This window comes from Papio anubis, chromosome 16 (genome assembly GCF_008728515.1).
Source record: "Papio anubis isolate 15944 chromosome 16, Panubis1.0, whole genome shotgun sequence".
Taxonomy (NCBI): Eukaryota; Metazoa; Chordata; class Mammalia; order Primates; family Cercopithecidae; genus Papio; species Papio anubis.
Window position 1 is genome coordinate 40,497,523 of NC_044991.1, and position 22,173 is coordinate 40,519,695.

Here is a 22,173-nt window from a genome sequence, read left to right on the forward strand (position 1 = left end):
TCATCTCCACTTCGGGCTCAAATAATCCTCCCAAATTGAACAGCACCAGAAATGGAAGCCTTGGTTCCCCTCTCTAATCTGATCCTTCCCTGCCCTCCCATCCCCAGTAAGTGGTCCCAGAGGTAGCTCAAGCCTGAAGCCTGGGAATTGTTCTTGATTTCTCCCATGTCCTTGTCTCCTACATTCAACTTATTACCAATCCACAGAGCATCCATCTCCAAATCACATTTTTTTTTTTTAAACCATATTATGGAGGTATGATTGACACACAAAAAGCTGTAGGGTTTTTTTTTTTGAGACGGAGTCTCGCTCTGTCTCCCAGGCTGGAGTGCAGTGGTGTGATCTCGGCTCACTGCAACCTCCGCCTCCCAGGTTCAAGTGATTCTCATACCTCAGCTTCCGGAGTAGCTGGGATTACAGGCATGAGCCACCATGCCTGGCTAATATTTGCATTTTTAGTAGAGAGGGGGTTTTACCATGTTGCCCAGGTGGTCTCAAACTCCTGACCTCAAGTGATCCACCCACCTTGGCCTCCCAAAGTGCTGGGATAACAGGCATGAGCCACCACGCCTGGCCTGCAGATATTTAATGTATACAATTTGATGTGATGGAGATATGTACACACCTGCGAGAACATTCATCAAGGCCATAAACTTATCCATCACTGTAAGTGTCCCTCCGTCTCCTCTGTTTCTTTTTCATTTCTTTATGTGGTAAGAGGACTAAACATGAGATCTACTCTCTTAGTAAATTTGTAAGTGTACAGTACAGTATTGTTAATCACAGGCCCTAGTTGTACAGTAGATCTCCAGAATGTGTTCATCCTGCGTAACTGAGACATTGTACCCTTTGACCAACATCACCCTGTTTCCCCCTCTTCCCAGACCCTGGCAACCATCATTCTACTTTCTGCTTCTGTGAGTTTGGCTGTTTTCCGTTCCATGTATAAGAGAGAAAGTGAAGTATTTGGTTTTCTCTCTCTGAGTTACTTCAGTATCTCATCATGTCCTCCAGGTCCATCCATGTTGTCACAAATGGCAGGATTGATCCCTCCCTCCCTCCCTTCCTTCCCTCCTTTCTTTTTTCTTTCTCTTTTTTAGAGACAGGGTCTTGCTCTGTTGTCCAGGCTGGAATGCAGTGGTGCCGTCATAGCTCAGTGCATGCAGCCTCGAGCTCCTGGCCTCAAGTGATCCTCCTGCCTCATCCTCCTGAGCAGCTGAAACTACAGGCATGTACCATGGTACCCGGCTAATTTTTAAATTTTTTGTAGAGACACGATCTTGCTTTGTTGCCCAGGCTGGTCTCAAACTTCTGGCTTCAAGTGATTGATTCTCCTGCCTTGGCCTCTCAAAGTGCTGGGATTGCAAGTGTGACCAACCACCCTGGCCCTGGATTTCCTTCTTTTTAAATGTTGAATAATATTCCATCATAGATGTATACCACAATTTCTTTATCCATTTTTCCAGTGATGGATATTTAGGTTGTTTCCAGATCTTGGCCATTGTGAATAACACTGCAATGAGCCTGGGTGCGCAGATAACATCTCTTCAAGATCCTGATTTCAGTTTCTTCAAGTACAGTCTTACACCTCTCCCCTTCTTAACCCCCATTGCCACTGCCCTAGTCCATGGGCCATGCTTAAACTACAAGTATTTCTGGTTTATCTGTAATTCAAATGTAACTGGCTGCCCTGCCTGTGAGGGCCCGCAGCCGGCCAGCACCTCCTACTCTAACCTTGTTCCCCCTAAGGCGTTCCTGTTCCTGCTACCCGGGCCAGGGGGGCTCAGAGTGAGCCAGAACAGCCCCCTGCCCCCCCTCCTTTCCCGCTGCAGCATCTGAGGGGGAAGCAGATCCTTTTCAACCTGCGAGATCTGAGATGTCTCCACTGCCCAGGCAGAGCTGGGTCTCTGCCCTACTGCTTGGACACAGGCGTTCCACTTGGCTTGCTGTCAAGAGACTGACTCCAGTGCTCTGATTGTAAGGATCAAGGAGACTGACATCTGTGAGGATCCCAGCAGAGGGCCTGGCTCACTCAGGGCCAGGACACGGTAATGCCCCCTTGGTCCTCCTCATGCCTACTTCCCCCTGGACACAGACAGGGGCTGGGCTGGTGAGGAAGCCATTCTCCAGCGGGAGCAGATCTGACAGGACCCGTTTCTCCTCTCCCTGAGCAGGCTTCTTTGAAAACCACTGCGCGTTTGGCCAGGTACCATGCTTCATGCCTGTAATCTCAGAACTTTGGGAGGCTGAGGCGGGTGGATTGCTTGAGTTTGGGAGTTCAAGATCAGCCTGGGCGATATGGTAAAACTTCATCTTTACAAAAATATGGAAAATATTAACCTGGAATGGTGGCAAGTGCCTGTAGTGTCAGCTACTCGGGATGCTGAGATGGGAGGATCATCTGAGCCTGGGAGGTTGAGGCTGTGGTAAGCCATGATCATGCCACTGTACTCCAGCCTGGGTGACAGAGTGAGACCCCATATCAAAACAAACGAAAAAAACTCCCAAAAACCCCCCACTGCATTTTAAACCATGCACAGTAGTGAGCAGTCCTGTTTCAGGGTAGTTCTGGGAATTACAAGGACAAAATCTGGCCTTGTGCCTGGTGGAGCAATGTGGGGGTGTGGACGCTTCTGTGTGAACGCCCCTCACCCACGTGGGACAAAGTCCATCCTCCGTGCCAGGCCCTGGGCAAGCCAGCCTGGCTGATCCACCTTGCTCCTCCCCCTCTCTTCTTTGTCTTCCCTGCAAACTCCTGCCAAGTTTGGAAGCAGAAAGAGCTGACGGTTTGGGGTTGCGGAGAGCACTCCTTTCTAGAATAGAAGTCAGCTGGTGGGGAAGAAGATACCCCTTACTCTCGGTGCCTCGACTTCCTCATCGGTCTAACGGGGCTAAGGAATTCTGCCTGCTTCTCCTGGAGAGCACATGGGACCCACCAGGCCCTCAGTGCTCAGTAAGAGGGGTGCCTTCTGTCCTTGCGAGTGACCCTCCTTTGAGACCCAGCGCCCGACCGCCCAACAACTCGGAGCTGTTTCCCCCTTGCTCGTAGCACGTTCTGGCCTCTTCCCTTGCCGTCTTCAGCGTGTGGCATGGTGGCCCTTTCTCTTTACGTTTTTTTCTGGCACTAGAATCTGAGCTCCTTGATCTTCAGGGATTGTGGTTTCCCCACACAGTGCCTGGTATACAGATAGTGCTCAATAAATGCTCACCATGGCAGAGTTTAACTGTCTTTGAGGTATCCAGAATATAGAGATGGGTTCCTCCAGCCTCCTACTCCCTCAGGCCTATTCTAAAATAAAACCTTAATTCCTGTCCCTGAAGGCAGGTCCTCCTTCAGCCAACTAGGTGCCTACTAGGTACACCGTGCAAGGTGCTGGGGATGCTGCTGTCACCAACACACCCCGTCCTGGCTCACATGGGGCTGCCACCCCCGCCCCCAATGCTCTCCCGGGAATCTGAATCCTAGCGACCCCTTCAGAGCCATCCCTCTGGCTTCCAAGCACCTGCGCTACCCACTCCCACCCGCCCTGGAAGGGATGGCGCAGCCTGGGAGCCAGCTGCCCTGGGGGGCTCAGACCTGTGGGTCGGATCGTCCATGTGTCAGGGAAGGAAAGGGAAGCCAGGTCTCCTTAGGAAGAGTAAGATTCCAAGTCCTAATTCATCCTTTTTATACCTAAGGTGGACCAGCCCTGATTTTATGCCAGGCCCTTTACTTGTACTATTTTATTTAATCCTCACGATAACCCTATGAAGTAGGTACTGTTAATATCATCCCCATTTTACAGATGGAGAAACTGAGGACCAGAGAGATTAAGCAACTTGCCCAAAGTCACACAGCCAGCAAGCAGTGCACAAGGGATTTGAACCCAGACCCTTCTGATGCCAGAGCGAATGCCCTTGAACCTCTAGGCTACACTGCCTGAGGACTGTGGGGCTCTAAAGGGATAAGGAAGGAAGCTTGGAGGGACTGAGTGCCGGGGGAGTGAGTGGGGTGTGTGTATGTGTGTGTGGGTGGGTGGGGCTGTGCAGGGAAGCGGTTGCTGCAGAGGGGCAGGGGAGGGGGGTGTGGGGAGGTGGGGGAGGTAGAGAGAGGAGCCCCAGAAGCAGTCAGCTATGCTGACAATGGATGGGGCAGGAGAAGAGAAAGCCCAGGCAAGGGAGGTGAAGCTCTGTGAGTGACTACACCAAGCTCTCCCTCCTGCCCAGGGCACAGTGCCAGGCCTCACTTTTGAAGCTAATGAGAAGCAGATGGAGGAGTGGGATGGGCTAGGGGCGGAGACTGCCTGTGCTACGTGGCACCCCTTGGCAAGCCTGGAGCTTCTGCGAGCGGCCAAGAGTGAGGCAGGGCCTTGCAGCTGGACTGTGGGTCTCCCTCAGGGTTTACTACAACTTGGACTTGCCAGTGCAAGAGGGTGGATCTTGTTCAAAGATGGGTTCAAACATTAGCAGCCTCAGTGAACGATGCAGCCTGGGCTCCATGAAGTTGCTGCCACCCATAAGAGGGTGTCCCTCCTGCCATGGGCAGTAGATGCATAATCAACGCTTTAGTTACGTCACATAACGGCTCTGTAAACAGGATCTGGAATCAGCCATGGGCTTGAACCTCAGTCCCACCATTACTAGCTCAGGAGAGGGCTTGACCCCCCTCCCCCAACTTTTTCAGTAACAGGGTCTTGCTCTGTCATCCAACCTGGAGTGCAGTGGCATGATCATAGCTCACTGCAGCCTTGAACTCCTGGGCTCAGGCGATATTCCAGCTTCAGCCTCTGGAGTAGCTGGGATTATAGGCGTGTGCCACCACACCTGGCTAATTTTTTAATTTTTTGTAGAAATGAAGTTTCACTTTTTGCCTAGGCTGGTCTTGAACTTCTGGGCCCACGTGATCCTCCCACCGTGGCCTCCCAAAGTGCTGGGATTACAGGCATGAGCTACTGTGCTTGGCCAGGGCTTTAACCACTTTAAGCTTCAGTTTTCGTCTCTGAGGCTTCCAACTCAGGCAGCTCTGAGCCAGCTCTGAACCAGTCACCACTTGCTGCCTCTTAAAGGTGCAGAACTCAACACAGTGCCTGGCACATAGTAAGTGCTGAGTAAAAGCCAACATTGACATTTAATTCACAAACAGGTGGAGGATGCAGCAGAGTGTCCTGGGTCTTCCTGAAAGAAGTGAAGTGATGGCATTTTGTACTTTTCATCATTCATTCATTCAGTCTTCATTCAACTCTCCTACCAACCTGGCCTACAATGCAGGCAGAGTTGGTGTGGCGGAAGGAGATGGCTCTGGGTCTGTCATACTCCGTGAAGCCTGTTGGAGGGAAAGAAGCAGAGAGCCCTTCAAGTGAACTGGAGGGAGATGGGTTCCTATTAGGAAACCCTGGATTCAGGGAACTGATTACCAGAGGAGCCTCACAGCAGCCTCCTGGGAACGGAAGGTTACCAGGCAACCTGGCGCTGGGTCACTTCTCTGCCGGCCTGTGCTAATCTCCCTGCGGACTGACTATGCCCCTGAGACTCTTCTGCTCCCCCAAACTCAGCATGCAACAGACTATGGGTTGCCTTGGTAACAACCAGGGCTCCATTTTTATATGTTCTTACTATTTCCGGGTCAATACCACTCCTGGGTCAATACCACCTGACTGTGATTGGATCTTTCTGAGTTCACATTCTGTCCCCCTCTCATAAGTAGGGCCCTTTCTGTCTCAAACCTGATTGTTTGCTTCTTCTTCCTCAGCAAGAAGGGGGATCACACTCCCAAAAAAGGTAGGGTCACTAGGAAGGCACCCAAAATTGTCTACTACGAACAGAACAAAAGGCCAGCAACTCCCAGCAGCCTTTTCAGATAACTATCTTCACACCGTTTACACCATCTTTATTTATCCTCTTACCTCTCTTTCTCCAGGTCGGTTAAGAAGCTGAGAGCCACAGTAAAAAGCCAAAAGGATGTCCCAATTTACATTTCCAACCTTGTCACCTGCAGTTTCCTGCACAAACCCACTTTTCTGGGCAGACAGGTGCACCCTGCCAGCAGAACACGTCTGGTTCCTTCCTCCCACCAAACTTCCGCCCACACTCGCCTCTGTAGCCAGATGTGCTCCTCTTAGTATCTTTTTTTTTTTTTTCTTGAGAAAGTTTCTTACTCTGTTGCTCAGGCTGGATTACAGTGGCATGATCATGGCTCACTGCCACCTTGACCTCCTGGGCTCAGGCGATCCTCCCACTTCAGTCTCTGGAGTAGCTGGGACCACAGGAGCACACCACCATGCCCAACTAATTGAATTTTTTTTTTTTTTTTTGATAGAGATGAGCTCTCACCATGTTTCCCAGACTGGTCTAGAATGCCTGGGCTCAAGCAATCCTCCCTCCTCAGCCTCCCAAAGTGGTGGTATTACAGGCATGAGCCATTGTATCCAGCCTCCAAATCTTCACCAGCCCTCAAAATTAAGCTCAACTTCTGTCTCCTCCAAGAATTTTACACAGGATTCCAATCTGGAGGGATCAGTTTCCTACAAGTGTAGACTTTATTGACTCTTCCACCATTTGGTCTCCTATGTTACCATCAGGAAAAATTAATGAAGGACTTTCAAATGGATGAAAAAAGAGTAAATGCCACTGAATGTCCAACCTAGAGCACTCTTCCAGTTTATCACTGCCTTCCATTGCCTTTGAGCCATGTTACAACTCTGTAAGTCAGAGAGAACTGATAATAGTGCAAATGATTTGAGTTCATAGAAATGCAAATTCCTTGTGTCCCGTGGAATGTACGCGATGGTTGCCCTGTGGATAAACTTCCTCTGCAAGTTCATTTCAGCCTCCTGTTGACTTACACGTGTGTGGTTTTTGGAATTCTCCTTTTAACCAGTTAGAACATCTTAACTACTTCCCATTAATTAATTAGTTAAATAAAATTTTTATATTTTAATAAGAGTCATAATTTTGTCTTTTTCCCAAAAATTATTCTTTAATGTTATTTAACTCTTGAATTAGAAAAGATAATGGCTTGGCACCCTGTATCCGTCAGTGTTTTGGGGAGTAGGTAATAGAAAGGGGAAAGGGGCTGCCAAAAATAACTGTCTACCCGTCTTTCCTTGACAACTAAATTGTGCACCCTGGGTGGGGCGCAGTGGCTCACACCTGTTATCCCAGCACTTTGGGAGGCCATGGTGGGAGGATCGCTTGAGCCCAGTAGTTCAAGACCAGCCTGGACTCTGTCTCTACAAAAAAAATAATAATACTTAAGAAATTAGCCAGCTGTGGTGGTGCACACCTGTATTCCCACTTACTCGGGAGGCCGAGGTGGGAGGATTACTTGAACTCAGGAGTTTGAGGCTGCGGTGAGCTAGGATTGCACCCCCGCACTCCAGCCTGGGCGACAGAGCAAGACCGTTTTGCTAAATTTTTTTAAATTGTGAGTTGTGTGAGTGCTATATCTAGAAAGTTCACATATTCCTTTTTTTTTTTTTTTAACATAATGAGGGATTACTAAGGGGGCTAGTGTACTAGACTCTGTGGAATTATTATAAAGGAGGTCCAGGGAAAATACGAAATCAGAGAATGTCTGAGCTGGATGAGGTCAGAGAAGCCACCTTGAGCAAGTCTCTCATTTTTCTCCTGAGGACACCGGGCTGCCTGAGCTGGGGGGGTCTGTGTGTCCCGTCAGAAGGTAGGATTTGGGGATTCTCTGACAACTGTTCATGAGACAGGGCATGCTCACTTACCCCAAATCTGGTTATGGTAACAAGTTGGGGGGAACGGCCACCAGCTAATTGGAAACAGATCCTCCCGAGGCGCACTGGGTTTCCGGGCTGTTTCCCAGCCTCCTTGGCAGCGGACTCCTCTTCCGAGGTATGTTTTGCTGACGTGGCTGGTCGCAGGAAGCTGGGAGGCACAATTTTCTGAAGATCCGTTTGCAAAATTGAAACCCTGCCTTTGAGAACCCTTCACAGTTCGCAGCTGTGAGGAGATGGGAGCACGAGGCCAGGGGCAGCCTTCCAGCAGCTCTGAGACCCACCAGTGTAACCCAGGATGCCCTCAGCTTGGTCCGGGGCTTCAGCAGTCATGCCTCCAGCGTGTGCCCCTAAGGGGTCCTTTTGGGGAGAACACTCCGTCTTCTCTTTGCTGGGGCTGTTGACCTCTCTTCTCCCTCTTGGTTTCCTCCACTTCCGCTCCCATACCTGGTTTCTGGAAGGCCGGGTGCAGCTGCAGCTATGGGGCTTCCATTCACTCGCCCCACCTTGGGGAGACGAGGGTTCCCCACACGGCTGTGGCCACAGGCCGGACTGGGGTGGTCTGGGGTGGGGTGGAGGGCTTTCTGGCAAACAGGCCGCGTGGTCTTCTGCCTGAGGAAGGCAAGAGCAGGAAGCCAGGCATCCAGCTCTCCACTCACCATTATGGTAACTCTCCCAACTCCAGAGGGACCCAGTCTGTCCCATTGTGGCCACCCACCCCTCCCACAATAGCGTGTCTGGAAACAGAAGAGGAAAGGAGGAACGGTGCAGGATGGGATCGACACTATTGATTTCTGATTTATGTTGACTGCTGCCTTCTACTTAATCTTCATCACCATCACTGCCCTGCGAGGTAGGGATTATTACCCATCTTACAGATGGTGAAACTGAGGCTGAGAGAGCCCGAAGGCAGTGAGCTCAGTCCTGCCAGCTCCAAAATCCACAGTCTCCCTATGATACCAGGCTGAATCCTCTCCTTCACAGCCCTCGCCAGTTCTTCAGTTCTGTTAATCAGGAAACACCCAAAGTGTCATGGACTGATTAGCAAGAGAGACAAGAGAGGGGGAGACAAGATTTTTCCATTTTGTCTTGTTTTAAAAACTCTTGCACACTTTTGCTTTCCTATTTGAAATGGTCTTGGGTGTGGGTTTAGGAAGCAGCTCCAGATTCCTAAGTGGGGACTTTTCTTTGCACTTTTTTGCAGAGGTTTTCAGCTGGACGGGTGTAAATTGCCGTTTTCTTTGCTCACTCAGGAAAGTGGAGGGAGCTGAGTGAGGACCTCACCACAGCTGCTGGGCCAGCTGGGGCTTTTTGCTCCTTAGCGTTTGCTGGTTGGCCCAGGAGTCTACCAGCTATGCCATGGGCACAGCTCTCCCCAATCAGGGGTGGCCGTGTGGTGGGCGAAGGTGTGCATACCCCCAAGTAACACCCACCACTGTCACTCCACTGCTTATTGAGCCACTCAAGCCTCAATTTCTCCATCTGTTAAATGGGAGTAATGATAGAACCCACTTCCTGGGGTGGTTGTGAAGATTAAGATGGGTTTATGCATGTGACTGTCAAAACCACTATCACAATTGGATACTCACCAAAGTTCTCCCCTCCCCAGATCTCTGGAATGAGACATTCTACTTTCAAGAAAGACTCACACAGTCTTTCATGTTGTGGGGTGCTCCCAACTATTTTACTTTAAACAACCAAGTGCTGTTTAGGCGAGACGTTATCTGAAACAACCTTGATCGGTGGTTTTTTTTGGCTATTTGCTAAGGTTATCTTGAAGGAATTGCTAAAAAGGAAGCTAGGAAATGTAACCCAGATTTGGAACAAATTTCCAAGGGTGTGGCATCACAGTGTTGCACTGTGAGAGTGAGCGAGTCTTTTAAGGACACTTAAGAAAGCCATACCATCCGTGGTTACATTATGGAGAGCACGCATTGGCACCTCCGAGATGAATGGAACAGCCAGCTGCCCTAATGTTATGCAAATAGGTGCTCAAGGCTTGGGATAAAAATTTCAGTGAAAGCATCCTACAGATTCCAAAAATGCTGTATCGCCAAGAACCCAGAGGGAAGGAAAGAAGATGTGCTTGGGAAATTAAGATGATTCAAAAGGTGGCTTTGATGATGACAAAGATCATGACAGCAATGACGAATTGGAAGAGCTGGAATAAAACTGAGTCATGGAATGAGAGCAGAGATAGCAACTTTCCTAAATTAATATATCATTAACATATAATATGTGATTATAAGCATGTAGGATACATTAAATGTTATAAATAGATATTTAACTATTTTATCTGCTTATAAAAAGATTGTATATTCAATTAGGTTACAAATCCCCTGGGTCGTTTGAGTGGTGAAGTGGGCAATGATCATATTTTGGGGTTGTGTCCTATTTGGGTGCTGTAGGGATGCTGCTGGTGCCTTTGCAGAAGGCCTGACTTGTGGCTCTTTTGCCCCAGGGCTCCGTTCTTCGGGCTGCCTGTAGTGGAGATGGCTGGAAGTGCCCGGGAATTAACACAGCCTAGGAATGGCCCTCAACCAATGGCTGATGGGATCTGGGGCATAAATTCCCCAGTGCCCTCATCCCTGGATGACATGATGCTGAAGTGTGCATGCTGCACTGACTCCCAGAGTCCCCAGGGGGACTGAGCTCCAGCGGCCCCAGCCGTAACTTGCTTCCCTGGCTGTCTTTCATACTCTGTCTTTCTTCCTTATGCTTCCAGGATTCTCTCCAAAGAAAGTCAACGGACTCAAATCCTTGTCTCAGAGTTCACTTTTGGGGAATTCCAACCTACAAGCACGTATGATAAAGGACAGCGATTGTTATGATCACTCTTGTTTTGATAAAGATCAGGAAAATGAAGCGACTGCTTCATATTCTCTGTCCGCAGAGCTTGTGGGAGTCAGGCTAGGAGAATCTTTGCGATCTGGTCAGGAGGGGGAATGTCTGACTGTATATTCATCTCAAAGCAATCTCAAAGTGATATTCTCTCTCCCTCTCGCTCTCATTCAATTATATGCTTGAGCAGCTAAGCCAAAAATCGGTCCATCCAGAGCAATTAAAAGCTTCCTTTGCCAGACCTTGGGGATTTCTCTCTGATCAATGAGAAAAACACTGCAGCTGGAAAACAGCTGAAACCAAGAACAGGGCAGTCAGGTCTTCGCTGTTCAGATGGGCTAAAACACCACTAAAATTTGTTTTTAAAAGATCCTTTTATATTTTCAATATGGGATGGTGGGAGGAGGGATGTTATATAAATGGTCAGAAATTTCGTAGTTTTCCAGTCCTTTTGCCTCCAAACTGGACTTTATTTGTGAAAATTTCTGTGGGGCCCCACATACCAGCTCATGAGCTACAGTAAGGTAGTTGTTATTAGAATTATGCTTAATAATAAAATAATAGCAGGAATCATGTAACACGTAGTTACAATGTGCTGGTCTCTGTGCTAAGAACTTCACTTGCATTCAGCTGACTGATACTATAGAGTGGTCACTGTTATTATCTCTGTCTTATAGATGCAGCTACTCAGGTTCAGAGAGGTTAAGTAACTTGTCTGAGATCACACAGCCAGGAAGTCAAAGAACGGGGTTACAATCCCAAGCAGTTTGACTTTAAAGCCTGGATTCTTTGGTACCTGACTTTTTCTAACCTGGTGGAAGGGATGTCTTGGCTGACTTCATTGCCCAAGGCTGGACTCACCCCGAGCTGCCTTCCTTAAGGAGTTGAAACAAGGTGGGTTTTAGTTCTCATGCTATTTCTCCCTGCCACTCTCACTAATATAGATGTCAGAGAGTTTTGTAAACTGGGTTTCCCCGGGTCTTAGCTGCCTGTAGCTGCACAAGGTGGCACAGCCTAATGGTGGTGGACATTTCCTGGGCCTGTGGTGTGCAGCTGCAGATGCAATCCTCCAGCCCCTAGGAGACACCTCTGTGTGCAGCCACTGCGGTGTCTGGGAACAGCGGAGTGATCGCTTATCTAAATACAGGACAAATGCAGAAAATACATGATGCTAGTCATGTGCCATCTTAGGTGACCCCCTTTCAAGAAGCGGGCACCAGGAGACTTGGGGTGTCCATGGAGCCAGAGTGTGGATAAACAACAAGGAAAGTCTCCCAGGACATGTTGGGATGCTACAGGGAATACAGCTGTCCCAGCTTCTCCTAGCCATTGTTCACTCTGTGACTGGGGCCACATCACCCCTCTGCTCCACCTCCTTCTCTGTGAAATGGGCAGGTGTTGGCCAGGTGCGGTGGCTCATGCCTGTAATCCTAGCACTTTGGGAGGCCAAAGTGGACGGATCACAAGGTCAGGAGACTGAGACCATCCTGGCTAACACGGTGAAACCCCGTCTCTACTAAAAATACAAAAAAATAGCTGGGCGTGGTGGCGGGCACCACCATGCCCAGCCACAGATTACATGTATCCTAACACAAATACAGGATAGGAGACAATTGTTTCCTGATTTGTACTTATCTGTTTTGCTTTCAGGGAGTACAGCTTGTTGTGCAACCTCGATTTATCCCCATTGCTAAAGGCAGGGATGAGGGGGCTGAATCCCAGGGGCCTCGGAGGTCCATCTTCAGAAGCAGTCAGCTGCCTGCAGTAACAGGGTGATGATAGAGTAGTCCCAGCTACTCGGGATGCTGAGACAGGAGAATGGCGTGAACCCAGGAGGTGGAGCTTGCAGTGAGCCAAGACCATGCCACTGCACTGTACTCCAGCCTGGGTGACAGAGCAAGACTGTCTCAAAAAAAAAAAAAAAAAAAAAAAAAAAAGAAGAAGAAAAAAGAAATGGGCAGATGTTTTAGGGGAGACCGAAAGGCCTCTCTCTATGCTCAGGAATCTGTGGGCAACGTTTCCTGCAGGAGACATTCTCCCCCTACCCTTGGCTCCATGCAGCGTCTGCTCTCTCTGTGTCCTTAGTCCTTTGGCCCAGGGCATGGCCCGTCTGTGGGTCTGTGTCTCCCTGAGGATCCAACTGGGCGATAGGTCCCTGAGGTCAGTGAGTGGGGACTTCTTTGTGTTTAGATTTTCACAGAGTAAATATAGCACAGTGGTTCCCAACTAGGGATGTTTTTGCTCCCCATAGGACATCTGGAAGTGTCTGGAGACATTTTGGGTTGTCAAAACAGGGAAGAGAGTGCCACTGGCATCTGGGGAGGGAGAGGCCAGGATACTGCTGAACATCCTGCAATGCATAGGATGGTCCCTGCAGGAAAGAATGGACTGGGCCACCATGCGCTGGTGCCAAGTAGGGACACTCGTCTAGAGGAAGACTAGGTGGATTCAGGACTGTGGGTCCCAGGTACTGTGGCAGGCCCTTGCTTTTCCTCCTCTTTAAATTCCTTCCCCCAGCAATCAAGAGAAGACCACCAAATAATTATGGCTCAGTCAGGTCACAGTTATTTTTTGCTAAAAATAAGTAATACATGCACTTCGTAGGAGACTCTACAAAATGCCCTTCCTCACAAGGGCCCACAAGGAAAACCAATGATTTTGTCTACCCATGCACACTGGCCCCCTAGTCCCTGCAATGGGGGTGTTCACTGTGAACACATTTCTTGTGTATCCTTCTAGAGTTTCTCAATCTCAGTACGAATGACACTTTGGACCAGAGAAGGATTTGCTATATTGCAGGGGCTGTCCTGTGTATTGCAGGATGTTTTGTAGCATCCCCAGTCTCTCCCCAGTCGATTTTAGTTGCACCTTCCTAGTTGTGACAGCTAAAAATGCCTCCACACATTGACAAACGTTCCCTGGCAGCCCTGGTTAAGAACCACTGTTCTAGAGACATCCTTTGCATATTCATGCATGTATGTATTTATGAAAATATATGGTGCTTGGCACATCATAGGTGCTCAAGACATATTTTTAAGATAACTCGAGAATAAGACAATAAAACAGGTCTTACTTTAAATGCTCCAGAGGTACAGATTACATGTGTCCCCCCCCCTTTTTTTTTTTTTGTAGTTTTGCTCTTGTTGCCCAGGCTGGAGTGCAATGGCGTGATCTCGGCTCACCGCAACCTCCGCCTCCCGGGTTCAAGCAATTCTTCTGCCTCAGTTTCCTGAGTAGCTGGGATTACAGGCATGTGCCATCACACCCGGCTAATTTTGTATCTTTAGCAGACAGAGTTTCTCCATGTTGGTAAGGCTGGTCTCGAACTTCCGACCCTCAGGTGATCCGCCCGCCTTGGCCTCCTAATGTGCTGGGATTATAGGCATGAGCCACCATGCCCAGCCACAGATTACATGTATCCTAACACAAATACAGGATAGGAAACAATTCTTTCCTGATTTGTACTAATCTGTTTTGCTTTCAGAGAGCACAGCTTGTTGGGCAACCTCAATTTATCCCCATTGCTAAAGGCAGGGATGAGGGGGCTGAATCCCAGGGAACTCGGAGGTCCATCTTCAGAAGCAGTCAGCTGCCTGCAGTAACAGGGCGATGATAGTCCTTACACACGGGGTCTCCTTCTCTCCCCGCACCCTGCCCGCCTGGGCTGATAGAGTGCGAGAGGCATCAGGTATGTGCCTCCTACACCCCGGCAGGCCCTCCCACCTGGCATGTCCTACTCTACTGACATCTGGCTTTTGTTCCAGGCTATGGCCTTGGTTCCGGAAAGAGTGCCCTTTCTAAGAAGGTGGGGGCGCTAGTCCAGCTTGGGCAATCGGCCCAAAGTCCATTTTGTGTAATTCTTGGCAGCATGCCCGGTTTCTTCCTGGAGCGCAGCTGGGCCTGGGATGGTCCCTGGATTTTCCATGTTTCTGGAGTGGGGTGGGTGGGGAGCTGGGAGCTGGGCAGGTGACCTGTGCAGACACTGTTAAGGCCTGCTCAGGAGGCGCTGTACCCAGGGCCTGTGTGTTGATCCCCGCTGGGCCCAGGCAGGTGTATGGTGGTGGGGGGCAGTGAAGCTAGTCTTCCCAGGGAGCGCACAGCAAGAGTGGGGAGCGGGGCCTTGGGGAGCCCTAGAGAGCAAGGCAGGTTGTGGCCATTGTGAGTGCTGTGGCCCGGATGTGATTTGCTAGGAGCTCAGGTAGGGCTAGGGACTGGGGCTGGAGGCCTCAGTTTCTCTCCACATGGGCGTCCCTGTGTGGTGGCTTTAGGATAACTTATTACATGATGGCTCAGGGCTTTGAAGGCTCATGTGCCGAGAGAGAAAAACCTGCAGAAGCTGTGTGGCCTTGTCCAACCGTGAGGATGAGGTCACCTGACATGGTTTGTGGTGGACTTCACCAGTCAAGGAAGTCACAGAGGCCTGCCCAGGTTCGAGATGAAGGGACACTGATTTTACCCCTCGATAGGAGTATGCCAAGGTCAGTGGTACAAGAGCAAGTGGGATGGGAGATACTGTGGTGGCTGTTTTTAGAAAATGCCATCTGCCACAGGCTGTAAGGGGTTCCAGTCCTGGAGAACAGTGAGAACCAGGATCTGCCATCCGCAACCGAGTAGCCCCCAGGGCTCCCCAAAGTTCCCACTGAGTACCTCCCTGTAAGTTTTTCTTGGTAGCTAGGACAAGCCCAAGGTTGGGGCAGGTTCAACAGACCCAGATGTCCTTGAATGTGTGCTCAAGTCTCTCTTCTGTTTCTCCCATATCCCACTGACAGGAGGGTGGGGCACAGCAGGGGAGGGGTACTCAGGGGGAGTTTGCTGAGCTGCATGTTTAGGCCAGCAACTTCTGTCCATCCCAGAATCTCCTTCTCCCACTCCTGGATCTGTCCTCTTCCCTCCCTCCTTCCTTCCCACCTTCCTCACCATCAAATCTGTTCTTGCCACTGCCTCGCGTTCCTTCTTTCTCAGCCTCTCATTGACTGGAAACCTCCACTTCTCTGATATTCTCTTCCTGTGGTCACCAGTCACCCTCTACTCACCAAATCCTTCCACACCTCACCTTGTTTGCCCTCTCCATAGTTTGAACAGGACCTGCCTTCCTTCTTGGAACTCTTTCTTGGGGACCCCAGAGTCTCCTCCTACCTCGCAGACGGGCTCCTTCTTTCCCAGGGTGTGTCCTTGGATCTTGTCTTTCTCATTGAACCCCACGACTTCATCTGTTCCCTGTTCGCACTGACTACATAATCTACTCCCTTCTCTCTTGCTTACCTCATGAGCTCCGGATCTCACATTTCTAACACCCACCTTGCTCTCCCTACCTGGCTGCTACCTGGATGTCTCAGGTCCACTAGACCAAAGTTCAATCCAGATTTGCTTCCCATTGTGACCTATTTCTTCGCATGTCACTGAGCATCACCTTCCGGTCTGTCAAGGCAGAAACCTTAGAGCATCTCTAATGGCCTACTTCTTCCTCTACCGCCTTTTAATTATGGGAAATTCTAGCAAGTCTACAGCCAGAAGATCTTTTCAATACATACATTCATTGATTCGTTTAGTTAGCAAATATTGATTGAGTAGGTACTATACCCCAGGCACTGTTCTAGTGGCTGGAGATACAGCAGTCAGCCAAACAAACTCCTCTACAAGGGAGAGAAAGACAATAAACAGATAAAGAAGCAAACACGTGGTATGACACGTGCTGGTAAGCTGTGAGACAGTAAGGCTGGGTGAGGGCTTGAGAGAGGAGGTGGGCGGGTGTTTTATGTCAGTTGGACAGGGAAAGGCTTACTGATCAGGTGACACTTGCATAGAGACCAAGAGGAAACGCAGATCAGCGAGGCAGACACTGGGTCTTTCTTCTCCATCCCATGGCCACGGCTCCTCATCCTTTCCCCTCCCAACCATAGAAAGTACCTTCAGGCTGGGCGCTGTGGCTCACGCCTTTAATCCCAGCACTTTGGGAGGCTGAGGCAGGCAGATCACCTGAGGTCAGGAGTTCAAAACCAGCATGACCAACATGGCAAAACCCCGCCTCTACTAAAAATACAAAAATTAGTCAGGCGTGGCGGTGTGCACCAGTAATCACAGCTACTCAGGAGGCTGAGGTGGGAGAATCACTTGAACACAGGAGGCAGAGGTTGCAGTGAGCCAAGATCGCACCACTACTCCAGCACTCCAGCCTGGGCAACAGAGCGAGACTCCGTCAAAAAAAAAAAAAAAAAAAAAAAAAAAAAAAAAGAAGAAGAAGAAAGGAAAAGAAAATTAATCACCTTCCCCTTGAACTTTTGGCCTCTAATCTCATCCTTCCTTCCTCATCCCCTTTCTGTGACTCCCTGTCTCCCGTACATTTCAAACTGGCACGCAAGGGCATTCATAACTCTCTCCAAGCCTCTTTTCCAGTGAAGTTTTCCCTCAGCTGACAGAACTTGAAACGGCCCTGTGATCTGCATTCTTGGCTGTTACGACCTGTAGAATCCCCACCATTTGAGTGCAGGTAAAACCTGTGACTTGCTCCTAGCAAGAAGCAAGAATATGGGCTATCACTCTCTTTATATGATAGAAGGTTCAGTCTTAGCACACTTTATAGAGACTCTGCCGGCCTTGAAAAGGCAGCAGCTGTGTTGGGAGCTGCCCATGGAGAGGGCCCATAGCAGGGAACTGTGGTGGCTTCTAGGAGCTGAGGGAAGCTTCCAGTCACCAGCTGGCAGGAAGGTGGGGCTCTCAGTTCTACAGTCACAAGGAGATGAATCCCACTAAAATACTGAATGAACTCAGGCGCAGATTCCTTCCTGTCCAGGTCCCTGTGACCCCTGGTGCAACCTGGGGAGCCCCTGAGCAGAGGACCTACCCTAGCTGGGTGGACCCCTGGCCCACGGAAGCCGAAATAATAAGTACGTGTTGTGCCGAGCCTCTCGGTTTGTGGTAGACTGTTACACAGCAACAGAAAACGAATCCACTCAGCCTTCGTATCCCCTGCAAACCCTCAGTTTTTTCTTTTTCATGCCCTACTAGGAGTACAAATTCTATGTACACAAATTCTCTAACCCTACACTTTCTCCTGGTAAGATCGGGTTTGTCCTTCAAAGCCCCATTCAAATGGACCCTTTTCTCCATATTCTAGTGACACCCTGGTCCATCTTCCCCCCACCCACCGCCCCTGCAGCCCTGAGGCCCCAGTCCTCACCTCTCTTTAAACATGCACATGGCATTGGTGGCATTTGCATGTCCAGCAGTCCCCCATCTTCCTCATCTCTCTATCTCAGGGTCTAGCTCATTGCCAGACTTCCAGCAAATCAAGCGTTCCGCACTCAGAGTGTGCGCATGTGTGGATGGGGTTCATGGTATCCATTTCCCTAAAATCTAGTTCCCTAAAATTGCTTGGCAATTGCTGCTTAGGAGCATTTTTTTTTTTTTTTTCTGAGTCTCTGTCTTTCTTCAGACTCTCAAAGAGGCTTGAGGTCCTGGAAAGATTAAGGCCTATAGAAGCAGGATGTCAATGCACATTTCTTGAATTTAAGAAATTCACAAACTGGGTTGTGGCCCACTAAAAGGATTTTCATTTTCAGCTTTACGGCGAATTGTAGCTTCGCTGGAGGAATCGGAAGCATTCTCGGTGTTTTGCAGGAGAGCTGCTGTTTTGACATCTGCAAAAGCGCAGTCATGTAGGCAGCCCGAGGCTCCAACCAGGGGTGCAGATGGTCCAGCCTGGGGAAAGAGTGGGCAGGGGCAGAGCAGGGGTGCAGGGAAGCCCGGACTATGCTGCAGGAAGAGTGCAGAGTGGGGACGACAGGCGCAGGCCGGGCCCAGGGGGCTGGCTAATCCTGCGATGCTCCTTTAATAGTGCCAGGTGCTAGGATAGCTATTCCCCACTGCCAGCTCCCCTGGGCTCTCAAGGACTGCCTTTGGCAGTGCCAGTGTATTTTTAGCCCTGCAGCAAGTGGAACAAAGTGCTCGGAGAGGTGCTGCTCCCCTCTTGGCTGCAGGCGATGTCTGCACCTGTCTGAGCCAGCGCAAGGCCCCCCTCCAGCCGCAGAGGGGATGTGGGTCTGGCTCCCACCTCCCTCCCAGACCCTCCCTCAGGGTCCTGGGAGAGGGACATCCTCATCTGTTGGAGAGAGGCCAGGTGTGTGTGCCCCCAGTTGTCTGGGGGAGAGCGAGTGGGGTGGCCTTTCCCTAGGAGAGGACCCAGGACAGGGCAGGAGGCTCCCCGGTGGGATCTGGCCTCTGCCAACTGCTCACTCGGAGAAAAAATGATGCGTCCCAAGACCACCTCCAGTTAGGTGGGCAAGGCAGGGCACTCTAGGCCAGGGGCCTAGGTGGACAGGTGAGCCCCTGACCACAGCCAGAAAAGCCCACATCCCTGAAGGCTGCCATGAGGGGAGGCGTGGGTGAGAGTGGCAAGAAGCCACTTCCTGGTGACCCAGTGGTAAACACTTGAGGTCAACCTTGAGCGTTGATCTGCCAAATATTTGCTTGGGCCACTGACCTAGCATACTTCCTGCCTTCGCCTCCTCCCCAGCTGCAACCCGACTGCCCTACCCCTTGATCCTGGAGGGGTAGACATCATTTCCCAGAGAGGCCCTTTCCAGGCACAGTCCCCTCCCATGGGGCGTGGGCTGTGGGTGAGGGTGGATGGGCTGGGGACTGGGGCAGGCATCCTCACAGGCCCTTTGAAGTGGCTACATTGGTAAAGCTGGTCTGAAGCGGTCAAGGTTCGGTTCACACAGCTGCCCACACGGAACCAAACTCCACAAGGACCAGGTTGCCAGGGCTCCCTCCCCAAGAGTTCCATCACCCAAGCCTGGGAAAAGGAGAGGCCTTGCCTCTCCCAGCAGGCAGGAGAAGGCCAAGGAGTCTCTGACCAGGGCCTGGAGAGGCTCTCTCTTTCTCTTTCATCACATGCACACACACACACACACCCCCTCCTTCCCCTGAGTGCCCACCCTGGGTCGGCCACCATGCTAAGCTCTGCACAGACACTATGCCCTGCGTTGTTGTAACCCTCTGTGAGTTACGTTGCTCCATTTTACCTAGTTGGAAACCAGGATTCAGAAAGCTTAGGCAACCTTTCTGAGCTCACACAGCTGCGAGTGGGGAAGCTGGGTGTCAGATCCCGGGCTGCCGGATGGCCTGCAGCACCCAAGGAGGAGAGAGAAGGACAAGAAGATCATGCACCTGTTCTGGGAGATTCTGGTACAAGAGGAGATGTGAGGGCTGGTCGGAGGCAGAGCCGCTGTGCCTGCAAAGCACCGATCATTCATTATCATTTCCCAAAATCGCTTATAGGAAGAGAATTAAACCAACGTGCTTAAGTCATTGTTGTTTGGGATTTTCTGTCACTTGAACCAAAGTGGTACTAAATAAAACACCTGTGGTCTAAGCACCTTCCACTAGGCTGGCTGCCTGCTCTCTGAAGGTGCCTCTGCCTGTGCCTGGTTATTCCTCAGGCTGCAGCCTTCCCTCTGGCTGTGGCTATCTCTGTATTTCCTTCAAGGCCCAGCTGAAAAGACCACCTCCTCCATGATGCCTTACATAATTTCTATGCACCAGAAAGGATGAGTTCCTTTTCCTGCTGCCTCCAGTCTCTCAGTTTATTCCTTGTACTGAAATCATCATGACTGATTGGCATGTGATAATCTTTCACTGCATATCTGTCTTACTCCTTAGGTTGGATGAGACAGTATTTTCTTCAGCTTAACGGGGATGGTGTGTGGGTAAACCAGCTCTCCAGGAGAAAACGCACACTGATTTGTAGTGCTGGCCAGTTCCCATGGTGTAAATACTCCCACCATGGTCAGTTTCAAGCTATGATGGTTTAACAACTGTCACAAAATTCCTGAGCATTTAACAGTTGGCTCTCATGAGCCAGTGCTAGTGGGCTCCAGCTGCTACTGCTTAGAATCTGCCCACTGCTGAGGCTTAAGACTTGCACTTAGTAGGTGTACAACAGGCTGGTGCCACAAACTCTTACTTGGATGTATTATTTGATTCAACACTTTTTTCCTGAAACCCCTACTCTGTTCCTAGAAGAATTTTGAATGGATATAGGGGAAGATCATTTGCAAACATGGTGACAATCCTTCTCCCTCCCTAAATCTATGCCCCTTTCCAATGTGACTTTGCAGCTTCTGGGGCTGGTTTTCAGTACTTGAATCAGGGATGGCCTTTTGACTTGATTTAGCCATTGGAATATGTTGGGAGTAACCTTAAGACAGTTCCAAGCCTGGGCCTCAAGAGGCCCTGGGTACTGCTGCTCTTGTCTTGGGACCCTATTGGTTACCATGGATAAAGCCCAGGCTACTGTGCATAAAGCTCAGGTTATGCTGCTGAGGATGAGAGACCACGTGGAGCAGAGGCATACCATTAGCTGAGCCATCCCAGATCAGACAGGCCCAGCAAACCCAGCAGCTGGCCAAAGACATACGAATGAGCCCAGCTGGGCACAACCCAAATGGCTAATGTGAGGACTCATGAGTTAATAAACAATATTTATTTTAACCACTACATTTTGGAGTGGTTTGTTATGCAGCAAAACTGATACACCATCTTTGCGTTCAGAAGTAGCTTAGCTTTTGACTGGAATGTCCACCTCTATCTGAGTGAGATATAGATAGCTTCATGTTCCCTGCTATTCATCAACCAAGACCAAGAGGACCAAGTGTCAGCACTGTTGGCCCTCCCAGCATGTAAGTTCCAGTAGAGTCTTACATCTCTCCCTAAACACAGCCTACAGGAACCCGGAAGATATGGGTGTTCTGGCTCCCTGGTGGAAGAGTTGGACAAGAGGCATGGAGTCTGTGTCTATACACCAGAGTTAAGGTGAGCTCTCCTCGCCTTTGACTTTGCCTGTGCCATGAAGTCATGGGGCTGGAACCGCTCTTTTTCTATTAGTCAATGAAGACTTAATTGCCATTTGTGGGAAATGTCCAGCCAGGAATGGGAAACTCACAAATTCTTCCCTTTTCTGTCTCATAGGATGATGATGATGATGATGATGATGATTATTATTATTATTATTTTTGACAGGACAAGAGGATCCTAATGTAGCTGGGGTGGGGAAGAGAGAAAGAGCCGTGTCTTAAAGCAAACAATACATTTCTACTTTCAGTTCGAGAGTAAAATCTCACCTGTAATCTGTGAAGGAGTGTGTGAAAAACCGAACAAAACCCAACCTACCCTTCAGGTTTGAACTGTAGAAACTCTGTGGTAGGAAAAAAAAGGCATTCTAGGGAAAAAGAGAGGAAGCAGGCCATGAAACAGATTTGCAGCTGCACGCTGTGGTGGTGTGTGGTTCCCCTCTAACCAGCTGTGTGACCTTAGGCAAATCTCCCGGCCCCACTGGGACTGCGTATCACATGGGGCTGGACTGGAGAGCCCCACTCGCTTCAGGATACAGTATTTTTATGAGGGAGAGCTGGGGAGGCTCCTGACTTTTGACCGTTTATCCCTGGAGGTGTGTACAACCACGTGCCATTGACAGACAATGTACCCATTGTATGACAAGGAGGTAGTGGTGCCTTCCCCAGGTTATATTTGGCCTTAGGACCCTGTCAGAACATACACACCCAACATTAGACACTCCGTCACTGAGCAACTCAGTGCCTCTCATTGACAAACG

At 49.8% G+C, this 22,173-nt stretch overlaps 1 long non-coding RNA gene across 2 annotated transcripts; it reads right to left on the reverse strand.

Moving 5' to 3' along the window:
* Positions 1-5,081: 5,081 nt before the first annotated feature.
* Positions 5,082-16,560, reverse strand: LOC110740541. Of its 2 annotated transcripts, XR_002515246.2 has the most exons (3): positions 15,616-16,560; positions 7,713-10,855; positions 5,082-5,302 (listed from the first exon to the last, which is right to left on the reverse strand). It is a non-coding gene; the product is annotated as an uncharacterized LOC110740541 (long non-coding RNA). The 2 variants fall into 2 exon arrangements; XR_002515247.1 differs by lacking the exon at positions 7,713-10,855.
* Positions 16,561-22,173: the final 5,613 nt, after the last annotated feature.